Source organism: Chiloscyllium plagiosum, chromosome 19 (genome assembly GCF_004010195.1).
Source record: "Chiloscyllium plagiosum isolate BGI_BamShark_2017 chromosome 19, ASM401019v2, whole genome shotgun sequence".
NCBI lineage: Eukaryota > Metazoa > Chordata > Chondrichthyes > Orectolobiformes > Hemiscylliidae > Chiloscyllium > Chiloscyllium plagiosum.
The window spans coordinates 54476325-54498803 of record NC_057728.1 but is presented as its reverse complement, the minus strand read 5'-3'; the positions used below and the strand labels follow the sequence as shown (position 1 = coordinate 54498803).

The following is a 22479-nucleotide window of genomic DNA, read 5'->3' as shown; positions in this document are numbered from 1 at the left end:
CTTCTTGACCTGTAATCTTCTTCCCGACCTCTCCGCCCCCACCCCCTCTCCGGCCTATCATCCTCACCTTAACCTCCTTCCACCTATTGCATTCCCAACGCCCCTCCCCCAAGTCCCTCCTCCCTACCTTTTATCTTAGCCTGCTTGGCACACCTTCCTCATTCCTGAAGAAGGGCTTATGCCCGAAACATCAATTCTCCTGCTCCTTGGATGTTGCCTGACCTGCTGCGCTTATCCAGCAACACATGTTTCAGTTCTGATCTCCAGCATCTGCAGAGCTCACTTTCTCCTAATGAAACTTTTAAGGTCTGTTTGAACAGATGAGCCAGACACTGGTGTAGTATCTTTCCTGAAGGACATTAGTACAATCTTGCAAGCACATTCTTAAGACTGTACTGGGTTATCCGCCTGGATATTGTGGCAACGTTCTGAAGTGCAGCACAAATCCACACCTCTCAGAAATGCAAACTAGAGTGTGATTGTTCAGCTTTCCCTCTATGCTAATTCCAGTGCTGCACTGGTGATATATGTGTGTAAGGACTACGATGAAGCAAACTGCGAACTAAATAAAACATTTACAATTATGAAAGGCTGTACATTCAAATGAGTTCAACAAAATAATAAAGATGACCAAGTTGCTGTATTATTGTACAGATCTTTAACTTTAAGACAACTAGATGGTATCACAACATAAGATGAGAATAGGGTGAATAGCCAAGGTCTTTTCCCCAGGGTAGGGGAGTCCAAAACTAGAGGCCATAGGTTTAAATTGAGAGGGGAAAAATTTAAAAGGGACCTAAGGAGCAACATTTTCACTCAGAGGATGTGTGGAATGAGCTGCCAGGGGAAGTGGTGGAGGCTGGAACAATTTTAAAAAGACATTTGGATGGGTATATGAATAGGAAGGGTTTAAAGGGATATGGGCCAAATGCTGATAAATGGGACTAGATTAATGTAGGATATCTCGTCGGCATGGATGGGTTGGACTGAAGGATTTGTTTCTGTGCTGTATAACACTATGACTCTATATAATGTTGTGGTAGAACATGTTTCTATCTCATTCTCTGTACATTCAGTCAGTCAGTTAGTCAGCCAGTTAATTATGTATATAATATATTAGTAATCGACCTAAGCACATAAGTGAGAGAGCTCTTGTGGTGTCCCTACCTCTGGGTCAAGAGGTCCACGTTCAAATCCCACCTCTTCCAGAGGTGTGTCAAAGCATATCTAAGCAGGTTGATTAAAAACATCGGTGAAAATGTGTTGCTGGAAAAGCGCAGCAGGTCAGGCAGCATCCAGGGAACAGGAGAATCGACGTTTCGGCATAAGCCCTTCTTCAGGAATGAGGAAAGTTTGTCCAGCAGGCTAAGATAAAAGGTAGGGAGGTGGGACTTGGGGGAGGGGCGTCGGAAATGCGATAGGTGGAAAGAGGTCAAGGTGAGGGTGATAGGTCAGACTGGGGTGGGGGCGGAGAGGTCAGGAAGAAGATTGCAGGTTAGGAAGGAGGTCCTGTTACTTGGGTGCTCCCCCAAGTCCCTCCTCCCTACCTTTTATCTTAGCCTGCTGGACAAACGTTCCTCATTCCTGAAGAAGGGCTTATGCCTGAAACGTCGATTCTCCTGTTCCCTGGATGCTGCCTGACCTGCTGCGCTTTTCCAGCAACACATTTTCAGCTCTGATCTCCAGCATCTGCAGACCTCACTTTCCCCTGATTAAAAACATCAACAACGCAGACTGTACATGTCTGTCCAAGATGGTGTTTTAACGTACACAGTTAGTTGCTAACAAACTTCCAATAGGAACGTTTCTCTGGGCTCCATCTCTACCTATCATTTACCCCTGCCCCCACCCCATCCTCAGCATATGTACCATCCTTTTCCATGGCTACAATCAGTTCTGAAGAAGAGTCACTGGACCTGAAACATTAACTCTACTTTCTCTCCACTAATGCTGCCAGACCTGCTGAGTTTTTCCAGCAATTTCTATTTTTGTTTCAATAGGAGCCTTTCTCTCTCTGATAACTGGATTACTGTATAGAAAATTATTTTGTGCTACTGGCCACAAGAACTTTCTAATCATCATCTTCACCGTCTTGCATAATTCTTCTGAACATCTAAATTGAAATGACTATCTATATAGAACTATTTATATTTGAATAATGTGGAAAGACAGTTATGACCTTTAGTTTTGTGGCAGCAATCATACATTGGTTTTCAGACATGATAATGCTATGTAGTAATGGGATTAACATCAGAAACATGCATAATGATGGTTTCTCATAGAGACTTATAAAATTCTAACAGGACTAGACAGCGTAAATGCAGGGAGGACGCTCGCAATGGTGGGTGTGTCCAGAACCAGGTGTCACAGTCTGTGTATTCGGGCTCATCCACCATTGGATGAAGAAACAGAGATGAAGAAACATTTCTTCACCCAAAGAGTGGTGAGCCTATAGAATTCATTACCATAGGAAGTAGTTGACGCCAAATATTGAATGTATTCAGGAGGTGGCTAGATATAGCACTTGGGGCAAATGGGATCAAAGGTTATGGGGAGAATGCAGGATTAGGCTATTGACTTGGACGATCAGCCATGACTATGATGAATGGTGGAGCAGGGCTGAATGGCTGAATGGCCTCCTCCTGCTCCTATCTTCTATGTCTCTGTGTTTCTATGATAATGTCAGTATCACATAATGAAGTAAAGCAAGTTTGTAGGGAGAGGAAGCTCTAACTGAGTGAAGAAACATGATGATCCTTTGTTAAGAAAACAGTCTCAATTGTAAGTACACATTCCTATTATGAGTGAAATACGTGACTGGAAGTGTGGTGGTCCAATTGAGGCATTCAAGAAGGCGTTGGATGATTAGTTGGATAGAAATAATGTGTAAGGGTGTGATGAAAACAAAAGAGATTGGCACTAGGTAATGAATTTCATTTAAAGAGCCAGTACAGACACAATGGGCTGAATGGTCTCCTCCTGTAGCCTAACAAGTTTGTGATTCTGTGAGATACATTGATGCAGCATTGAAACATAGGAACAGGAGTAGGCCATTCAGCTCCTCAAACCTGTTCTACAACATTCAATGAGATTATGGCTAATCTGTGACCTAACTCCATAAACCCTGCCTTTGGCCCATTTCCCTTAATACTGTAGCTTAACAACTCACCCAGCATTAAAATTAATAATGGATCCTGCATCCACTGCTGTTTGTGGACATGCTGAGACGACTGGTAATTATGTTGAACACTCTGTATAATGCAACTGCCCCCTTGATAAACCATCAATTCCCAGACCATCCATAACCTCATCACCTCTGGGGATCTCGCATCCACAACCTCCAACCTCATTGTCCGTGAACTCCGCATTGCCCGATTCTACCTCCTTCCTAAGATTCAGAAACCTGACTGCCCCGGTCATCGCAAAGTTTCAGTCTGCTCCTGTCCCATTGAATTCATGTCTTCCTACCTCGACACTGTCCTGTCCCTCTTGGTCCAAGAACTCCCACCTATGTTCGTGACACCATCTGTGCCCTTCACCTCCTCCAAGACTTGCGTTTCCCAGCCCGCTACACCTCATCTTCACCATGGACATCCAGTCCCTGTACACATCGATTCGCCATGACAAAGGTCTCCAAGCCCTCCGTTCCTTCTTGTCACACCGTCCCAACCAGTACCCTTCCACCGATATCCTCATCCACCTGGCTGAACTGGTCCTCACCCTCAACAACTTCTCCTTCCAATCCTCCCACTTCCTCCAAACCAAAGGGGCAGCCATGGGCACCCACATGGGACCCAGCTATTCCTGCCTGTTTGTCAGATATGTGGAACAGTCCATTTTCCGCAGTTATTCTGGCACCATGCCCCACCTCTTCCTCCACTACATCGATGACTGTATCGGCGCTGCCTCATACTTCCTTGATGAGGTTGAACAGTTCATCAACTTTACCAACATCTTCCACCCTGACCTCAATTTCATCTGGACCATCTTAGACACCTCCCTCCCCTTCCTAGACCTCTACATCACCATCTTGGTGACCGACTAACCACAGACTACACCTCCTCCTACCCTACTTTCTGTAAAAATGCCATCTCTTATTCCTAATTCCTCCTTCTCCACTGCATCTGTTCCCAGGATAATCAATTCCACCTCAGAAAGTCCCAGGTGGCCACCTTCTTCCATGATCGCATCTTCCCTTCCCATGTGGTTGGCGATACCCTCTGCTTCATGCACCTCTGCCCTTGAAGTCCATCTCTCCCAACACAACAAGGACAGAACCCCTCATCTCAGGTCACCCGCACCCACCAACCCCACCTCCCCATGGCTGAACACTTCAACTCCCCCTGCCACCTCATCAAGGACATGCAGGTCCTGGGCCTCCTCCACCGCCAAACCGTTACCACCCGATGCCTGGAGGTGGAACGCCTCATATTCCGCCTTGGGACCCTGCAACCACACGAGATAAATGTGGATTTCAACAGCTTCCTCATTTCTCCTTCCCCCCACATTATCCCAGTCCCAAGCCTCCAACTCGGTACCGCCCTCCGGAGCTGTCCATCACTGCCCCCTCAGACCTATCACCTTCTCCCTCACCTTCATCCACCTATCGCTTTCTCAGCTACCCACCCCACCCTCTCCCATTTATCTCTCAGCCCTGACCCACAAGCCTAATTTCTGATGAAGGGCTTATGCCCGAAATGCTGATTCTCCTGCTCCTCGGGTGCTGCCTGACCTGCTGTGCTTTCCCAGCACCACACTCTCGACTCTGTTACAACACACTGGTTATCTCCTCCCATCAACAGTCATAGAGTCATAGAGTCATACAGTGTGGAAACAGATTCTTCGGTCCAACTAGCCCATGCCGAACATCATCCCGAGCTAAACTAGTTCCACCTGCCTGCTCCTAGCCCATATTCCTCCAAACCTTTCCAATTCATGAACTTATGGCCAGAGCTCATTTAATGATTTCAATTAACCTTTTCAGGTACTAACTGCCTTATACAACTTGGTAATGTTAGACTTTGACAAATCTAGATCCAGGTTACAGGCATGTACGTTAGAATTGGGATGGTAGGACTGGTGTATGAAGAGATAAGTTAGTTCCGTATTCACTGGAGTTTATAACAATGAGGAGAGGAGACTCAGAAATTTTAAAATTTCTAACAGGACTAGGTAGGATAAATGCAGAAAAGATGTTTCTGGTGACTGGGGAGGGGTGGGGGTGTCACAACCAGGGGTCACAGTTTAAGGATACAGGGTAGGTCATTTCAGACTGAGATGAGAAGTTTCTTCACCCAGAGCATGGGGAGCCTGTGGAATTCTCTGCTACAGAAAGCAGTTGAGGCCAAATCATTCCATGTTTTCAAGAAGGAGTCAGATATAGTTCTTAGGGCTAAAGGGATCAAAGGGTATGGGGCAAAAGCAGGAACATGGGACTGTGTTGGATGATCAGCCATGATCATATTGAATGGTGCAGCAGGCTTGAAGGGCTGAATGGCCTACTCCTGCTCCTGCTTTATTTGTTACATGTTTAATACGGCAATGGGTATTGCATTTCCAAACAGGAAAAGGGGAGGTAGATTAGCCAAGTATATTAAAATAGGTAATCCATGTAAAAGCCATGGAAGGACAGTCATCCTCAAAAACAACACTCTGACTCGTTTACACAGGAACTTAAGTGCCACCAGTGGAGCTCAGTCTGTTTACTAGCCAGGGAAGGATTTGTGAACTGCAGTGTTGCTACAGAAAACAGACCTCAGTCTGAAGAGTCCAGTCTGGGAGATAAACTATAATTGTCCCTGTCTCTACAGAGACAATCTACTGTTGATTAAAATTAGCCTATGGGTACACATTTGGGCTAAAATCGTGCTGGTCTGAGTGTAGGAAATTCTGTTGGCCATTAAAAATGCAGTTAGCCACCAGGAACAAATTTACATAAAGTATATGTTCTAATAAAAATTGCCACATATTTTTATATTGCCAACCATTGTGGTATCTTAAACATTCACTCTCTCCACCATTGGCACAGAGGCAGCAAAACATTCCAACAACTCACTCCATATAGCACACATTAGATTACTTATTAAGAGATGAGTCCATGGTGCTGGAGGTAGTTATTTGCATGGAGAGAGGACTGGTTAATGAATAGAACACTGAGTACTGGGATAAGGGCAGTATTTTCAGAATGGCAACCTATAATTAGTGGAGTGCCAGAGGGATCAGAGCTGGGGCCACAATTATTTACAATGTATATTAATGAATTAAATGAGGAAAGTGTGTGGGTGACACAAAAATAGGTGGGAAGGCAAATACTGAGGTGGACACAAAACGTATACAGAAGGTGATAGACAAGTTAAGTGAGTTGGCAAAAACATGGCGGATGGAGCATAATGTGGGGAAATGCACTTTGGCTGGAAGAATAGGAGATGAATATTATTTTAAATGGATAAATACTGTGGAAAGCTACAGCAAAGAGGGATTTGGGAGTTCTCACAAAAAAAAGATCATAAAAAGCTAGTATAATGGTTCAGTTAAAACAGAGAGAGCAAATGGAATGTTATTTTTTATTTCAAAGGGAAACATGTATAAAAATAGGGAGGTCTTGTTAAAAACCAGGCAAGGCACTACTCAGATCATATTGCGAACACTTTTGGGTCCCTTATCTACAGAAAGATATAGTGATATTAGAGGCAAAAAGTGAGGAGTGCAGATGCTGGAGATTAGAGTCAAGAGTGTGGTGCTGGAAAAGCACAATAGGTCAGGCAGCATCTGAGGAGCAGGAGAATCGACGTTTTGGGCAAAAGCCCTTCATCAGAAATGGGGCTGGGAGCCTCAGGGGTGGAGAGATAAATGTGAGGAGGATGGGGCTGGGAGGGGGGTGGGGGGAAGGTAGCTGAGAATGTGATAGGTGGGTGGAGGTGGGGGTGATGGTGATGGGGTAATGATTTATGGCCATGCCACAGCCCTTATCCCTTGACTCCCTTTTTAAAGGGTATGGATGTTTACGGAAACAAGGCAGGCATACAGAATTGTGACACAGATCAACTATGATTGAACTGGATGGTAAGAGGCTTGAGTAACCGAGTAGTGTGGTTCTATTTCTCTCTACCTCACCAAGCCAATCAACGTAGGCCAAAGATTGCTGATAAATTAGGGCTATTGATCCTAGGTAAATGGTTATTGATGCTCTCTCTAATCATATTAAATAAAACAGCTGTCAGTGAAATGGCAACTCTCCAACACAGGGGCAGCAATAAAACACGCAGCAAACTCAACACTAACAATGAAAGTCTGCCAACACATTTGCAGTGAAATGTAGGTTTCTTTGTGTTGTGTTACAATGTGCCACAGCAAGGCTGATTGCTCTGAAGATGATTGCTTCTCTCTCTCATTTTGATGCTATAGCTTTTACTGCTGCAATGAGCAAATTCAGAAATGTCACAACAAAGAACATTTGGAGCTTCATCTGTCTCAACGCACACTGCTAACACCACAATGCCAGAGCTAGTTAGAAATTACAGCCTTTGTCATCCTTGCAAACATTAAGGATTAACGTTTCCCTCACTGTGGAGTCCATGGATAGAGTTTCCCTTTACCTTTCTGAAATCAATCTTCAAATGGAAGTCAGAAACCTACACTTTTTTTTCTTGTATTCTTCCAAGGAATGTTTGTGTCATTGCCCTCGACTTACTTCATGTCAGGGAGTGAACTAAGAGTCAACCGCATTACTATGGGTCTGGAGTCATGATGCCATTGTTGATTGTTGGAAAAACCCATCTGGTTCATTAATGAAGGAAATTTACCTGGTCAGAGAAAGTGAGGACTGCAGATGCTGGAGATCAGAGTCAAAAAGTGTGACGCTGCAAAAGCACAGCCGGTCAGGCAGCATCGGAGGAACAGGAGAGTTGAGGTTTCGAGCATAAGCTCTTCATCAGAAATGTGGAGAAAGGGGCCCAAGAGGGCTGAGAAATAAATGGGATGAGTTGGAGGGTTGGATCTGGGACAAGGTGGGGGAAGGGAGATGAGGAAACTGTTAAAATCAACATTGATCCCATATGGTCAGAGGGTCCCAAGGTGGAAGATGAGGCGTTCTTCTTCCAGACATTGTGTGGGTAGAATCTGGCGGTGGAGGAGGCCCAGGACTTGCATGTCCTTGGTGGAGTGGGAGGTGAAGTTGACGTGTTCCAGACCCACAGCAATGTGGTTGACTCTTGACTGCCCTATGGGTAATATGGGATGGGCAATAAGTACTGGTCTAGCCAGCACCAGCCAGACCGGACAAAGATGGCAGATTTCCTTCACTAAAGGACATGAGTGAGCCAGACAGGGCTTCACAACAATCCATGATAATGTTCTTGATTAGCATTAAGGAAATTAGCTTTTATAATTCTAGATTTTTAAAGCTGTGATGGAATTTGAAACCTTGTCCCCAGAACAGATCTTGGAAGACTGAAGGAGATAGTTATGGTGAGTGATATTGTGTTATCATTAGTATAAGGCAGACATCAAAAGGAAAAATGGTCCATTTTTCTCCTGTTTAACTTAAAAATCCTCTGACTTTGTTATTGACTGTACAAGCTACGGAGGAATCACAGTATCCAACCTGCTTAGGCCAACAACATTCCCCAACTCTGCCTCCTGATGGGTGACAGAGTTGCTGATTCCCTTTGCTATCCTGCTCTGTCCTACTCTGATACAGCTCTGGTGCAAGTGCTGACATTTATCTCAAGCATGTAAATTCTTCCCAAATATTAACATTTTTACAGAAAATGCTAATTTGGGAAGAAAGCAAAGATACTGGTCATTGGAACATTACTTTCTCTTCACCCCTTCCTTCTATTTTCTCCTGAGGATGTGCGCATTCAGCAGGGGCAGGATGTTGGTTTTCAATTTCTATCTTGCAGATGTTTATATCTGCTCCTCTGTTCTACTGCAGACTAGTAATATTGATTTTAACCCAATCGAGCAGATTTATATGATGACTATTGTGGGCAGCATGCAAGAATGACTCCAACACCAGTGTCCTCTCTCCCAAGACAGGACAGGATTGAGGTATTGACCATACAAAACAGCTCCATCAACTTCTCAGACACTACATCTTACGGGTGGCACAGTGGCTCAATAGTCAGCACTGCAGCCTCACGGCACCAGGGACCTGGGTTCGATTCTAGCCTTGGGTGACTATGTGTGTAGAGTTTGCACATTCTTCTCATCTCTGAATGGGTTTGCTCCGGTTTCGTCCCACAGTCCAAAGATGTGCAGGTCAGGTGAATTGGCAATGATAAATTGCCCATAGTGTTCAGAGATGTGTCGGTTAAGTGCCTGAGTCAGGGGAAATGTGGAGTAGTGAGGTGGGGGAATGGGTCTGGGTGGGTTACTCTTTTGAGAGTTGATGTGGACTTGTTGGGCCAGGTGGTCTGTTTCCACACTGTAGAGAATTCTATGATTCTACCTGAATGCGGGTGCTCTACCCAGAACAAGGTCAAGGCAGGAGACTTCCAGGAAGACAATGGAATTGTTTTAGAGATGTTCTCAAACTATTTCTATTTGGCCTATTGAGTCTGCATGCCCCCTCCAAAGAGCGACCCACCACCTCCTCCCTGTCCCCATAACCCCTCACTCACCATGGTTTATCCACCTAATCTACACATCCTTGGACACTATGGAAAATTTACCATTGAGTATTTGGAAGGAAACTGGAGCACACAACGGAAACCCATGCAGACACAGGGAGAATGTGCAAACTCCACCCAAAGGTGAAAATGAACCCAGGCCCCTGGTGCTGAGAGGTAGCAGTGCTAACCACTGGGACACTGTGTTTCCCCTATCATGCCACTAGCTTAACAGCTTTCTATGTTCACTTTATAAAATCAATCTTTAAATTTTCCTTAGTATCTTCATGTCTACACAGGGCTTGCCATTAGGGATCTCTTGCTCATTGCTCACTCAACTTTCCTTTAGGGTGACTGATCAAAATGGTGAAGATTAGTCCAGGGAGGCACTGCACATACTGCGAGCTAAAGAGAAGACATCAGAGAAAGTGCATAACTCTCCAAACAACTCACCCAGCTGACCCTTCAAGCACCACCCGGCCAATGTGTGGCAGAGGCTGCAGCTTGTGTATTGGCCTTACCAACTCTTTCAGAACCCATGGACCTGATGTGGAAGTGAGTCATCCTTGATCCCGCAGACTGCCTAAGGAGGAAGGAAAGATTATTGCTTGCAGTACAGGGTGTGATATTTCAATATCTCATTCACAACAAACTACCAGCCTACTGATGGTGGGGCTATTACAAATTTAAAAAGGTATTTACATAATGCTTATTATCTCCTGTGGCATGGTGCAGGAGGAGACAGCTAATGCACAGTTTGTTAAGAGCATAGACATTGTATCATATAATCTGTGGTTATGGGTGGAACCATATGACACCTCTTTGGTAGTAAGTAAACAGAGCCTCAAGATGAACGGAGTTTTTTTTACCATGTATTCATTCATAAATGTGGGTGTTACTGCCTAGACCAGCATTGATGGCCCATCCCTAATTGCCTTGGTGAGGTGGTGGGAGCTGTTTTCCTAAAGTACTGCCGGTCATGCAAATGTAGGGATGTTTACAGCATTGTTAGGGAGGGATTTTCATGATTTTGCTCCAGTGACAGTAAAGGAATTAAGATTTTATTCCAAGTCAGATTAGTGTATAGTTTGGAGGGAACGTACATGGTGTTCCCTCGCATACACCTACTACAGTCGCCCTCCCAATAAGTAGAGGCCATGGGATCAAATGGGATTGTTGAAGAAGTTTAAGGTCATAAGACTACAAGACATAGGAGAAGAAAAAGGCCATTCAGCCCATCAAGCTCTGCTTTGCAATTCAAAGAGATCATGGTCTGATAAGCCTCATCTCCACTTTCCTACCTTTTCCCCATAGTCCTTGATTCCTTTATTGATTAAAAGCATGCCTACCTCAGCCTTGAAATATATTCAATGACCCAACCTCAACAACCCTCTGTGGTAAAGAGTTCCACAGATTCACTATTCTTTGAGAGAAACTATTTAATTTTTAATTCCAATATATGTTTTTTTTCAAAGGAGGGCTGATGCAGCCAAATAAATGACTGCAGATATAAACTCAGTGACTATCTGGAAAGGAGGAGGGAATCCTTGGATTGTCATACCTGCAGGTGTCAAGGAAGCTTCAAAGGGGAAATGCACTGCAAATGGAACTGTGAGTATCTCAGACTGTGAACAAGATAATAAAAGGATAGTAGATTAGATTACATTACAGTGTGGAAACAGGCCCTTCGGCCCAACAAGTCCACACCGACCCGCCGAAGCGCAACCCACCCATACCCCTACATTTGCCCCTTACCTAACACTACGGGCAATTTAGCAAGGCCAATTCACCTGACCTGCACATCTTTGGATTGTAGGAGGAAACCGGAGCACCCGGAGGAAACCCACGCAGACACGGGGAGAACGTGCAAACTCCACACAGTCAGTCGCCTGAGGCGGGAATTGAACCCGGGTCTCTGGCGCTGCGAGGCAGCAGTGCTAACCACTGTGTCACCGTGCCGCCCACAGTAGTCTGACAAAAGTCATATTTTTTACCTATCAGAATACAGGGAGAAAGTGAGGACTGCAGATGCTGGAGATCAGAGCCAAGAGTGTGGTGGTGGAAAAGCACAGCCGGTCAGGCAGTGTCCAAGGAGCAGGAGAATCAATGTTCCATTCCTGATGAAGGACTTATGCCCGAAACATTGATTCACCTGCTCCTCGGGTGCTGCCTATCAAAAATACAGAGTGGTTAAAGGAAGCTTCAACTCTGGTCTGGGTGGGTTAGTGGTCAGCTGTCATAATATGTGGGTTAGTATGCCATGAAAGGTCGCATCTTTGAGAGGATCCCAAATAAAAAAACCCTGTACTGTAGGTAAAGAACATGAAAAGACACTCTCTCTCGCTCTAAGTGCAGCCAGCCAACCACCTCTCCAAAGGAACAAAATCAGAAATTGCGAGAAAAACTCAGCAGGTCTGGCAGCTTCCCTGGAGAGAAAGCAGGGTTAAAATTTCCGGTCCCTTCTTCAGTGCAATGTAACAACCTCAGTGTTTGATTACCTGCTCCTCACAAATAATCCTAAGAAGCTAGTGTGCTCTTTCTTTGGATTTGCTTCTTATTTCTAATCTGTGTTTCTGTGTTTTGTGTGATTAGTTCCCTTTGTGTTTAGTAATTAATAAACACAATCTTTTGTTCACTCCTTTTAAAACAACAATTCACTTGGGTCTGGGAGAAGGGGCAGGGACCGGGATCCTTTGTAAATTAACCTTGTTGTGACCAAGTGAGGGGTGGGTCAATAATGAAGGGAAAACAGTTCATTCCCCTCATGCGGGAGTTTGATAATTTGTAGTATCGCTTCTGGAACCCTAAACACTTGGGGACCTCAACCAGGATTTGGACCTAACAGCAGGAAAGTGGAGTTGAGGTCAAAGATCAACTTAATGTAGGCAGAGAAGATTCAAAGGTCTATTCCTGCTTCTATTACTTTTGCTAATACAAATCTATCTGAAGTAACCTCCAACAGTACAAGGGGTCCCTGGATTATAAATGTCTGACTCACAAACTCTTCTTCTTACAAACACAATCCCATACAGGGAGTATAATTTCAGAGACTTGACAAAGGAACATTTCCTATAATGGCTACTTCACATTTTCCTGCTCTGTGTTCCAATCTGCGAACACACACCAGAACTGAGCCTGTTTGCAACCTGGGGATGGCTTGCAGTTGCAAGCAATGTCAACACTCCAAGGCAAAAAAAACCAAAGAACTGCAGATGCTGGAAATCAGAATCAAAAACGGAAATTGCTGGGAAAACTCAGCAGGTCTGGCAGCATCTGTGGAGAGAAAGCGGAGTTAACGTCTCAGGTCCAGCGACCCTTCTTCAGAACTCTGCTTTCCCTCCAAAGAAGCTGCCAGACCTTCTGTGTTTTGCCAGCAATTTTTATTCTTGATAAGGGAATGATTGTACCTCTTTATCCCCCACCTCCTCTCAATTTGCCATTGCAGTCTGACTAGAACCATATTTTGCAAACCAGGGAAAATTTGAATTCACAAAGTGTGTAGAGAATCAGACCATTTGGCCCAATCAGTACACTCTGTTTGGGGCTCCTTCTATTCTCTTCCCTCTCACAATCCTGTCGGGCTTCCCTTTAAATGCATGTGTACTTCTTGCCTCGAGGTAGCAAGTTGCAAATTGTCACACCATGCCCTGAAAATCCCAATCATTTTATTCGGTCAGACATGTGCAGAGACTTTCAATGTGCAAATTCCCTGCAGCCAACCCCTTTTGCCAGCAGTTCAAGGCCCATTGACTTGCCATCTCACGGCTCTGCGCGTGTCATTTTAGCATTTCTCAGACATTTCTGGGGTGCATGGTAAACTGGCCTTCCAGCGACACGTTCTTATGACAGACAAATGTAGAAAGCTTGAAGATGGACCATTAAAGTGGCGTTTGAACTTTGGAATGGACTCGGATATATGAAGGTTGTTAAAATGCAGAATGGCCCCAAGTTACTCATTAACACTTAACTGTTTGCTTTAGTTCAGTGAGTAACTCTGCATGGCGCCTATAGCTATTTGAAAAGCTAGCCAAATAGAAGAATATTTGACAGCTACATCTGAAGCCAAAGCTGCTTAGCACTTTAATATGTTAATTAACTTTCTGCTGATATTATAGAGGAAGGAATTATTTTACCACAGGCTACCACGTTAAACTTCAAGGTACAAAGTGAAAGATTTATTTCTGTTACTAATGCAGCCTTTGCTCTAGTGTCTGTGCTCAAACTCTACCACCCCTGGTGCTGTGTAACTATCTGCAGCAGTTTACAATGGTCCAGGGCAGCTTCAGTAAATACTGTTCAAAATGCTCTGTGAAGGGGAAAGAAAATGACCTTGAATCAAAGGCAATCTGAGGCCTTTGAACTGCAGCAGATGAGAAACTCCTGACGCCAGCAGGAACACGTGTTTATTTAACAGGAATATGATGTTTGTGTGTCAGAGTTTAACTTTATTAGCACTTAACTTCCTTCATAACATAACTGACACACTTACGGAAGGGAAATGTAAAAAAGGAATGTCACTTATGGTATCAGCAAAGTGCTAATAAAATTAAAGTCTGGTACACACATACACAATAAAACAAAGGTTAAAATACTGCAGATACTGGAAATCTGACACAAAAGCATAGAATGGTCCACTATCCACACACAATAACCACCGTTGACTTGTTGTGTCTTGTTTAGTTTGCTCTTAGTATACAGGACCCATTCTCTCCCATTCATACTTATGCCCATTTTAGATATATTTTTCATCCTCCACCATGAACAGTCCCTCTGCCTTCTACACTGCGCCTCTGCTTCTGTTAAAAGTATAAAAAAAAGCTATTTCCCAACACTGTTTAGTTCTGAAGGTGAGTTACCTTTCACTCTGCCCAACCCCAAAGCCTGCAACGTAAAATAGCCCATGTCTTTGATCAAGCATCCAGCTGGTATTTCCCTCTTTGGCTTGTCCAATTGAGCAGATCCCTGTGAAGTTCCTGGGATGACCTTATACAAGTTTATAAAATCATGAGGGGTATGGATAGGGTAAACTGTCAATGTCTCCCTGCTGTAAGAAGGGTGTTGTGAAACTTGAGAGCAATAAGAAAACATTTACAAGGATGTTGCCAGAGTTGGAGGATTTAAGCTATAGGAGAGGCTGAATAGGCTGGGGCTGTTTTCTTTGGTGCATCGGAAGCTGAGGGGGTGACCTTATAGGGCCAAAGATAGAGTGAATAGTCAATATCATTTTCCTAGGGTAGAGGAGTGCAGAACTAGAGGGCATAGGTTTAAAGTGAGAGGGGAAAGATATAAGAGGACCTAAGAGACAATGTTTTCACACAGAGGGTGGTGCGTGTATGGAATGAACTGCCAGAGGAAGTAGTGGAGCATTAAATGTTATCTGGATGGGTATATGAAAAGAAAATCTTTAGAGGGATATGGGCTAAATTATGGTAAATGACTAGATTCATAACGTATTTCTGGTCAGTGTGGACGAGTTGGACCGAAGGGTCTGTTTCCGTGTTGTATATCTCTATGAATCTATTACTGAAAGGTCTGTCTCTGTGACCCTGTGACATTTAGCCATGTTAAAAATGCTATATTAATGCCAGCTTTTTGAAAAATTCATCCATGGGTTGTGGGCATCACTGACTAGGTCAGCATTTATTGTCCATCCATAATTGCAGTTACAAGTCAATTACATTGCTGAGGATCTGAAGTCATTTTTAATCCAGAAGGTTTTCTTCCCTGAAGAATATCAATGTATCAGGTGGGACTTTCCCGACAATAGTTTCATGGTCATCATTAGATTTTTAGAAAAAATTTAATTTGAATACTATCAGTTGCCATGGAAGGATTCAAACCCAGGTCTCTCAGAACATGATATGGGTTCTGATGAAGGGCTTTTGCCCGAAACATCAATTTTTCCTGGTCCTCGGATACTGCCTGACCTGCTGTGCTTTTCCAAGTCTACTCTAATCTTGTCTCTGGATAAACAGCCTCACAACGCCATCACCTTGTTATTAAATCAGGAATTTGACCTAATTGAGTGTCTTTTAAATGCCTGTACAAACAAAAGTGAAATATACTACAAGAAACATCTTGTATTATACGTAAACCATTACAAATTCAGCCCCAAATATTTTAAGGAGAAAGTGAGGACTGCAGGTGCTAGCGATCAGAGAATTGATGAAGGGCTCCTACCCAAAATGTTGATTCTGCTGCTCCTTGGATGCTGCCTGTGCTTTTCCAGCACCACACTCTTCGAACCAAACACTTTAATGCCATCAAAGTACTTTTGAAATCTGGTGAGTACAGGTATAGGGAAATGCAGAAACCTAAATTACACGTGGTACAATTTCACAGCAGGGGTCACAAGCTGGACAGGGACAGGTAACTTTGCATTTATAGTCCCCAAAGCTCTGCAAGGTTTTTCCTTGCTTCATATCTGGGTTTCCTGCAGCAAAGTTGATCAAAATTAGGTTGCTATGATTCATCAATAATTCTATTCTCACTTTTATCCTGAGACTCTCAGCCTAGTGGAGGGTGAACTGGATGAAACCCAGTCTTTTATTTGTTTGTTTATTAGGTCCCATGTTCCCATGTTCAGGTAATATGATTTTGTGATGTTGAATGAAGGACAAAAATGTGTTTCCCTGCTCTCCTTCAAACAACTCTGTGCACATCTTTCAATGATGGCTTCTGTTTCATGCCTCATCCAGATGGCAGAACCTCTGACTGTGCAGCATTTCCCCAAGTCTCTGTCACAGAGTCATAGAGATGTACAGCACAGAAACAGAACTTTCTTCCATGCCGATCAGAAATCATAACTTAATCTAGTCCCATTTGTCAGCATCTGGCCCATATCCCTCTAAACCGTTCCTATTCATATACCCACCCATATGCCTTTTAAATGCTGTAATTGTACCAGCCTCCACCAATTCCACTGGCAGCTCATTCCATACAAGCACCACCTTCTGAGTGAAAAAGTTGCCTCTTAGGTCCTTGTAAATGTTTCCCCTCTCACGCTAGACCTATGCCCTCCACTTCTGGACTCCCCCACCCTGAGGAAAAGACCTTGTCTATTTACCCTATCCATACCCCTTGTGATTTTATAAACCTCTATAAGGTCGCCCCTCAGCCTCCGACACTCCAGGGAAAACAGCCCCAGCCTAGTCAGCCTCTCCCTATAGTTCAAACCCTCCAACCCTGGCAACATACTTGTAAATCTTTTCTGAACCCTTTCAAGTTTCACATGTTGTAGCTTTATATACCATGGACTCTGTGTAGAGCTGCACACATGATTACTTGAATCTTAGTGAATTCAATCATTTACTTCATTGGATCAAAGCAAAATGAGGAGGCTATTCAGTCTTTTATGCCTATTATACCATTCAGTTGGGTCATGGCTGATCTATAGCATGACTCCATTCATCTGTCTATGATCCACTCCCTTTATCAGCCCCTTCCCCAAGAAAAAATCAAGCACAGCTTTGAATTTTTCAATTGGATCCCAAGCATAACAGAATTCTGAGGGGTGAGCATGCAGATTTCCATCAAGTTCCTGAATCTTCTTTCCGCAATTCCCACTTTTTTAGCAATTAGAAACAGGCTCTGAGCTGTCTTTCTTGAGTGCGAAGTGAATGACCTCACACTTCCCTACTTAGTGCTCCATCTGCCATAAGTCACCCACACACTCATCTATTAATGCTGCAGTGCAACTTTCTGCTTCCATCTGCGGTACTGACATGGCCACAAACACGGAGCGTCATCGACGATCTTGAACATTTGGTTCTCTGTTCCTCCATCTGAGTGATTGATAAAAGTGGTGAAAAGCTGAGACCCCTCGTATAAATTCCTGGGGATCACAAACCAGTCCCATCCTGACATGGGAGCCTTTTGATGACGGGGGCTTGACAGATGGATGCTGTCTCTGTGTTGATATTTCTGCTGCGGGAGGGGGGGGGGGGAAGTGACCTTGTCTTCAGTGAGGTCAGGAGTGACAACAGACACCGAGCCCACCATGGCAGGGACAATAAATAAAGTTTTGATCACATTCCAAACCTGGAGTCTTGCCAATAGTAATTTATTTCTCACAACAAGAAATTCCTCAAAGATACTTACCACCCAGAGATTTACCAATTGTTGCTTCATCCTCTAAAGCACATGTGATTTATTTAAAAGTTTCAGACATTAAACATTTACTCTGTCTATTCACTTATTTACTTACTACTGGCTGACTTTGGAAAATGAATGGAACATGTTTGAAGACAGTGCAGTGGAAAACTATAGATAGTTGGACTTTGGCTTTTACCTGTTGCTTTTACCCTGATCAAAGCAATTATAGCTTTAATTTGTCAGATGGATAGTCCCCAAGGACTGTGTGGAAAACTGACTTTACTTCCTGCTGAGAGATCTGCTATGACTGTCTGTCTGTCAAGCTTGTCTGTCTTATGCCACCCTCACACAACCACTGTCACTTTGCACATTGCCCAATGTTACTCTCTGCAAGCTACAACATAGTACCAGTTTTAAAGGTGAGTTATTCTGGACGTGAAGTGTTAAATCTGTTCCTCTCTCCACAGATGCTGCCAGACCTATTGAGTTTTTCTAACATTCTGCGTTTGTTACAACAAACGGCACGGTGGCACAGTGGTTAGCATTGCTGCCTTGCAGCGCCAGAGACTCGGGTTCAATTCCCGACTCAGGCGACTGACTGTGTGGAGTTTGCACGTTCTCCCCGTGTCTGCGTGGGTTTCCTCCGGGTGCTCCTGTTTCCTCCCACAGTCCAAAGATGTGCAGGGTCAGGTGAATTGGCCATACTAAATTGCCCGTAGTGTTAGGTAATGGGTAAATGTAGGGGTATGGGTGGGTTTCGCTTCGGCGGGTCGGTGTGGACTTGTTGGGCCGAAGGGCCTGTTTCCACACTGTAATCTAATCTAATCTAAAATACCAAATCGGACAGTTTGTGAAGACTATTTTACCACCCAATCAGATGCAAATATTAAAATTGACTGTCTCCCCAAATTGTACATTTTCCATTTTCTGTTTTTCACAATAGAACCCAGGAAAGGTATGGGCCAGATCTATGCAAATATGACTAGTTTAGTTTAGGAAATCTGGTCAGCATGGACGAGTTGGACTGAAGGGCCTGTTTCTGTGCTGTATAACTCTATGACTCTTTGAGAGAAGCATTAATAAAGTGAACATTGCATGCTGAAGCTTGTTCATGTGTCATATTTTGAGGTTCTGCTTGTTAGACATGCATCAATGGAAACCACACCAGTGAAATTGGAGGTGAGGCATCCTGTCTACACTGAACTACATTAAACTTTACAGTGCAGAAACAGCCCACCTGATCCTTGCTAGTGTATGTGCTCCATAAGAGTCTCTCTCCATTGGATTTCATCTCAAATAGGAAATTTTAACAGCAGCTGAACAGGACGTTGGTGAAAGCACATTTGGAATACTGTTTATAATCTTGGTTTCCTTATTTAAAAAATGTATAATTGCTTTTTAAGCAATTTAGGGAAAACCCACATCATTCCTTCCTGGGATGAAAGGTTTATTTCATGAAGAGACATTGGACAGATTGGACCTATATTCATTGGAGTTCAGAAGAACAAGAACTGACCTTATTTTAACATATAAGGCCTTAACGGGATTGGTTAGAGGGAAAACCAGGAAGCTGCTCTCTCTTGTGTGATAATAAAAGTAGGAACCATAGTTTAAGAATGACAGGTCCCCATTTTAAGACAGAGATGAGGAGATTTTTCTTTTATCTCTGAGGGTAATAAGAGTGGAATTCCCTTCACTACAAAACAGTGGAGACTAGGTCTTTATATTTATTCAAGGTTAAGTTAGAGAGATCAACAAGGGAGTCAAAGGTTATGGGGGTTCAGAAAGGTAATTGGAGCTGGGACGTCAACCAGATCAGCTGCAATCTGATTGACTGGAGGAGCCATCTTGACAGACCAAGTGTTCCTTTGTCACGCTATCTTTAAGTTCCATTCTGCCTCATGTGTTGAGCTTCCCCTTAAATGCATCTACACTATTCACCTCAACCATTCTTTTCAGTAGTGAATTCGGTTCTGACTACTCGAAGTAGCCTGTCTGGTCTTAACAAGCAGTCTGTGGCACTTGTGACAAGTCTTTACTTGATTCCAAAGAATTCTGTTCTGTTAATGAGTGTCAACTTGACCTGAAGTGAGAATCCTAATCAGCTAGGAATGTCCTTGGGAGCTGCTAACTCACTGGCAGCAAAGTATTAACTGGGAAATCTGCTTTTAATGATCAAGGCATGGAGATGATTGGTATAATGGTTTCTGATCATCAATCACACGTAGCCTCCAACTGCCACCAAGATTCCTTTCTACTGATTTGAATAAACTTTACACCAGCTAGACAGCTCCTGGTGAAGGCATAAAAACAAACTTCCAAAAGCAATGAATCAACAGAAATCTTCGGAACAGTAACAGAAACTTATCAACATTGGGTTACTGACCCACTCTAATTTGCCTATCGGACCAACAGATCCACGTCAGATGCCATATCACTTGTCCTTCACTCCTCCCTAGAACACCTTGGCACCAAGAACAGCTATGTAAGAATCCTACTCATTGACTACAGTTCAGCCTTCAACACTATTATCCCCTGGAGACTGATTACTAAACTTAGTGATCTCAGACTAAACCCCACTCTCTGCAACTGGATCCTCAGTTTCCTGACCCACAGGCCACAATCAGTGAAGATTGGGGACAATATTGCATCCTCACTAACACTCAACACTGGAGCCCCCCAGGGGTGCATACTCCCTACTGTACTCACTGTATACCCATGACTGTGTCGCCAAATACTAGGCTAATGCCATTTACAAGTTCGCTGATGACACCACCGTAGTCGGTCGAATCTCAGATGGCGATGAAACAAACTACAGACAGGAGGTGGAAGCCTGGAAAAATAGTGATCTGAGAACAACCTAGCTCTCAATGCCAACAAAACCAAGGAGCTCATTACTGACTTTCGGCACAATGTTCCTCATGCCCCCCTACACGTTAACATCACAGAGGTGGAACGAGTGGAGAGTATCAAGTTCCTGGGAGTGGTCATCTACAACAAGCTTTCTTGGACTCTTCATGTGGACCCACTGGTTACAACGGCCTAACAATGTCTCTTCTTCCTCAGGCAGCTGAGGAAATTTGGCATGACGGCAAATACCCTTGCCAACTTTTATAGGTGATGGAAATGTGTTGCTGGAAAAGCGCAGCAGGTCAATGACCTGCTGCGCTTTTCCAGCAACACATTTCCATCTCTGATCTCCAGCATCTGCAGACCTCACTTTCTCCTCAACTTTTATAGGTGCACCATCAAGAGCATTCTGTCTGAATGTATCACTACCTGGTATGGCAACTGTATCATTCAAGATAGGAGACAGTGAACTCGACCTGGACAATCACAAAGGCCAATCTCCCACCTGTTATGTCCCCTCCAGGATCTGCTACCATCCTCCTTCTTATTCTTTTAAACAAGCTAAACTTTTAGCAGGTTGAACAGCTCCTTGGTGGAGCTTTATAACAAAAGCATAATCAAATGGTCACTGGAATCTTATACAACTCGAGTAGAAACTTATCAAAATCAAATCAAAATGACATTGTCCGAGGTTATGATGTACCCTAGACCCTGCAGTGCCCACATCGCCTCTATTGTGATGATGGACTCCATGTGTTTCCTCTCTAGCGATACACAAGTGTAGATATAACCATGAAAGTGGGGCAACAGCTTGGTAATATGACCCTGTCCCTGGCCCAGTCCTATCCTCATTTCTGTGTTAAGGTGGAGGATAAGTCACTAGAGAGTTTGAACCAGGTTTGAATCCCGTGACGGCAGACAGTAGAATTTGAATTCAATATGAATCTGGAATTAAGAGCCTAATGATGATCATGGATCCATTGTCAATTATTGGAAAAACCCAACTGGTTCTCTAATTTCCATTAGGGAAGGAAATTGCCATCCTTACCTGGTCCAGCCTACACGTGACTTCAGACTCACAGCAATGCAGTTGACTCTGAACTGCCTGGCCAGCAGCACCCTCATCTCATGAATGAATTTTAACAAGTCTCAACACGAGGGTATAGTTTTTTACATGATAGCAATGCATGCAATTGATATTAACTAGCTTGGCATAATTACAATTATAAAGAACAGAAGACACTTCTATCTCCACAGGCACCTTCTGCAACACTGTCCGAGTCACCACCAAAAGCTGTGTGACTTCATCAGATTGGTGGAACAAATGCAACTTCAATATTAGTTTTTCCAAGCCAGCCCTGGAAACAAAAGACAATATCAATTAATCAATACTTAATGTGCTTGTACAACCTTTCTTTCACACATTAACTAAAGTTAACTCACTTAAAAGAAATGGTTACTTAAACGGGGTAACATCTGTAATGAATGGAGGATTAAATAATATCTTATTTCCCTGTTTAGCAGATGCATTAATGTCAGTAGAGTCATAGAGCCATAGAGATGTACAGCATGCAAACAGACCCTTCGGTCCAACCCATCCTTACCGACCAGATATCCCAAACCAATCTAGTCCCACCTGCCAGCACCTGGCCGATATCCCTCCAAACCCTTCCTATTCATATACCCATCCAAATGCCTCTTAAATGTTGCAATTGTACCAGCTGCCACCACTTCCTCTGGCAGCTAATTCCATACATGTACCACCCTCTGCGTGAAAACGTTGCCCCTTGGGTCTCTTTTATATCTTTCCCCTCTCACCCTAAACCTATGCCCTCTAGTTCTGAACTCCCCGACTCCAGGGAAAAGACTTTGTCTATTTATCCTATCCATGCCCCTCATAATTTTGTAAACCTCTATAAGGTCA

General features: G+C 43.7%; 1 long non-coding RNA gene across 1 annotated transcript in view; it reads right to left on the bottom strand.

Moving 5' to 3' along the window:
- The window catches only part of LOC122559828, a 33066-nt gene extending 11168 nt beyond the window's left edge, over positions 1-21898 (bottom strand). Inside the window, exons 1-2 of the long non-coding RNA XR_006314565.1 lie at positions 21777-21898; positions 10065-10194 (exon numbers count right to left, since the gene is read on the bottom strand). This is a non-coding gene — a long non-coding RNA (uncharacterized LOC122559828). The remainder of the gene's footprint in view (positions 1-10064; positions 10195-21776) is intronic.
- Positions 21899-22479: the final 581 nt, after the last annotated feature.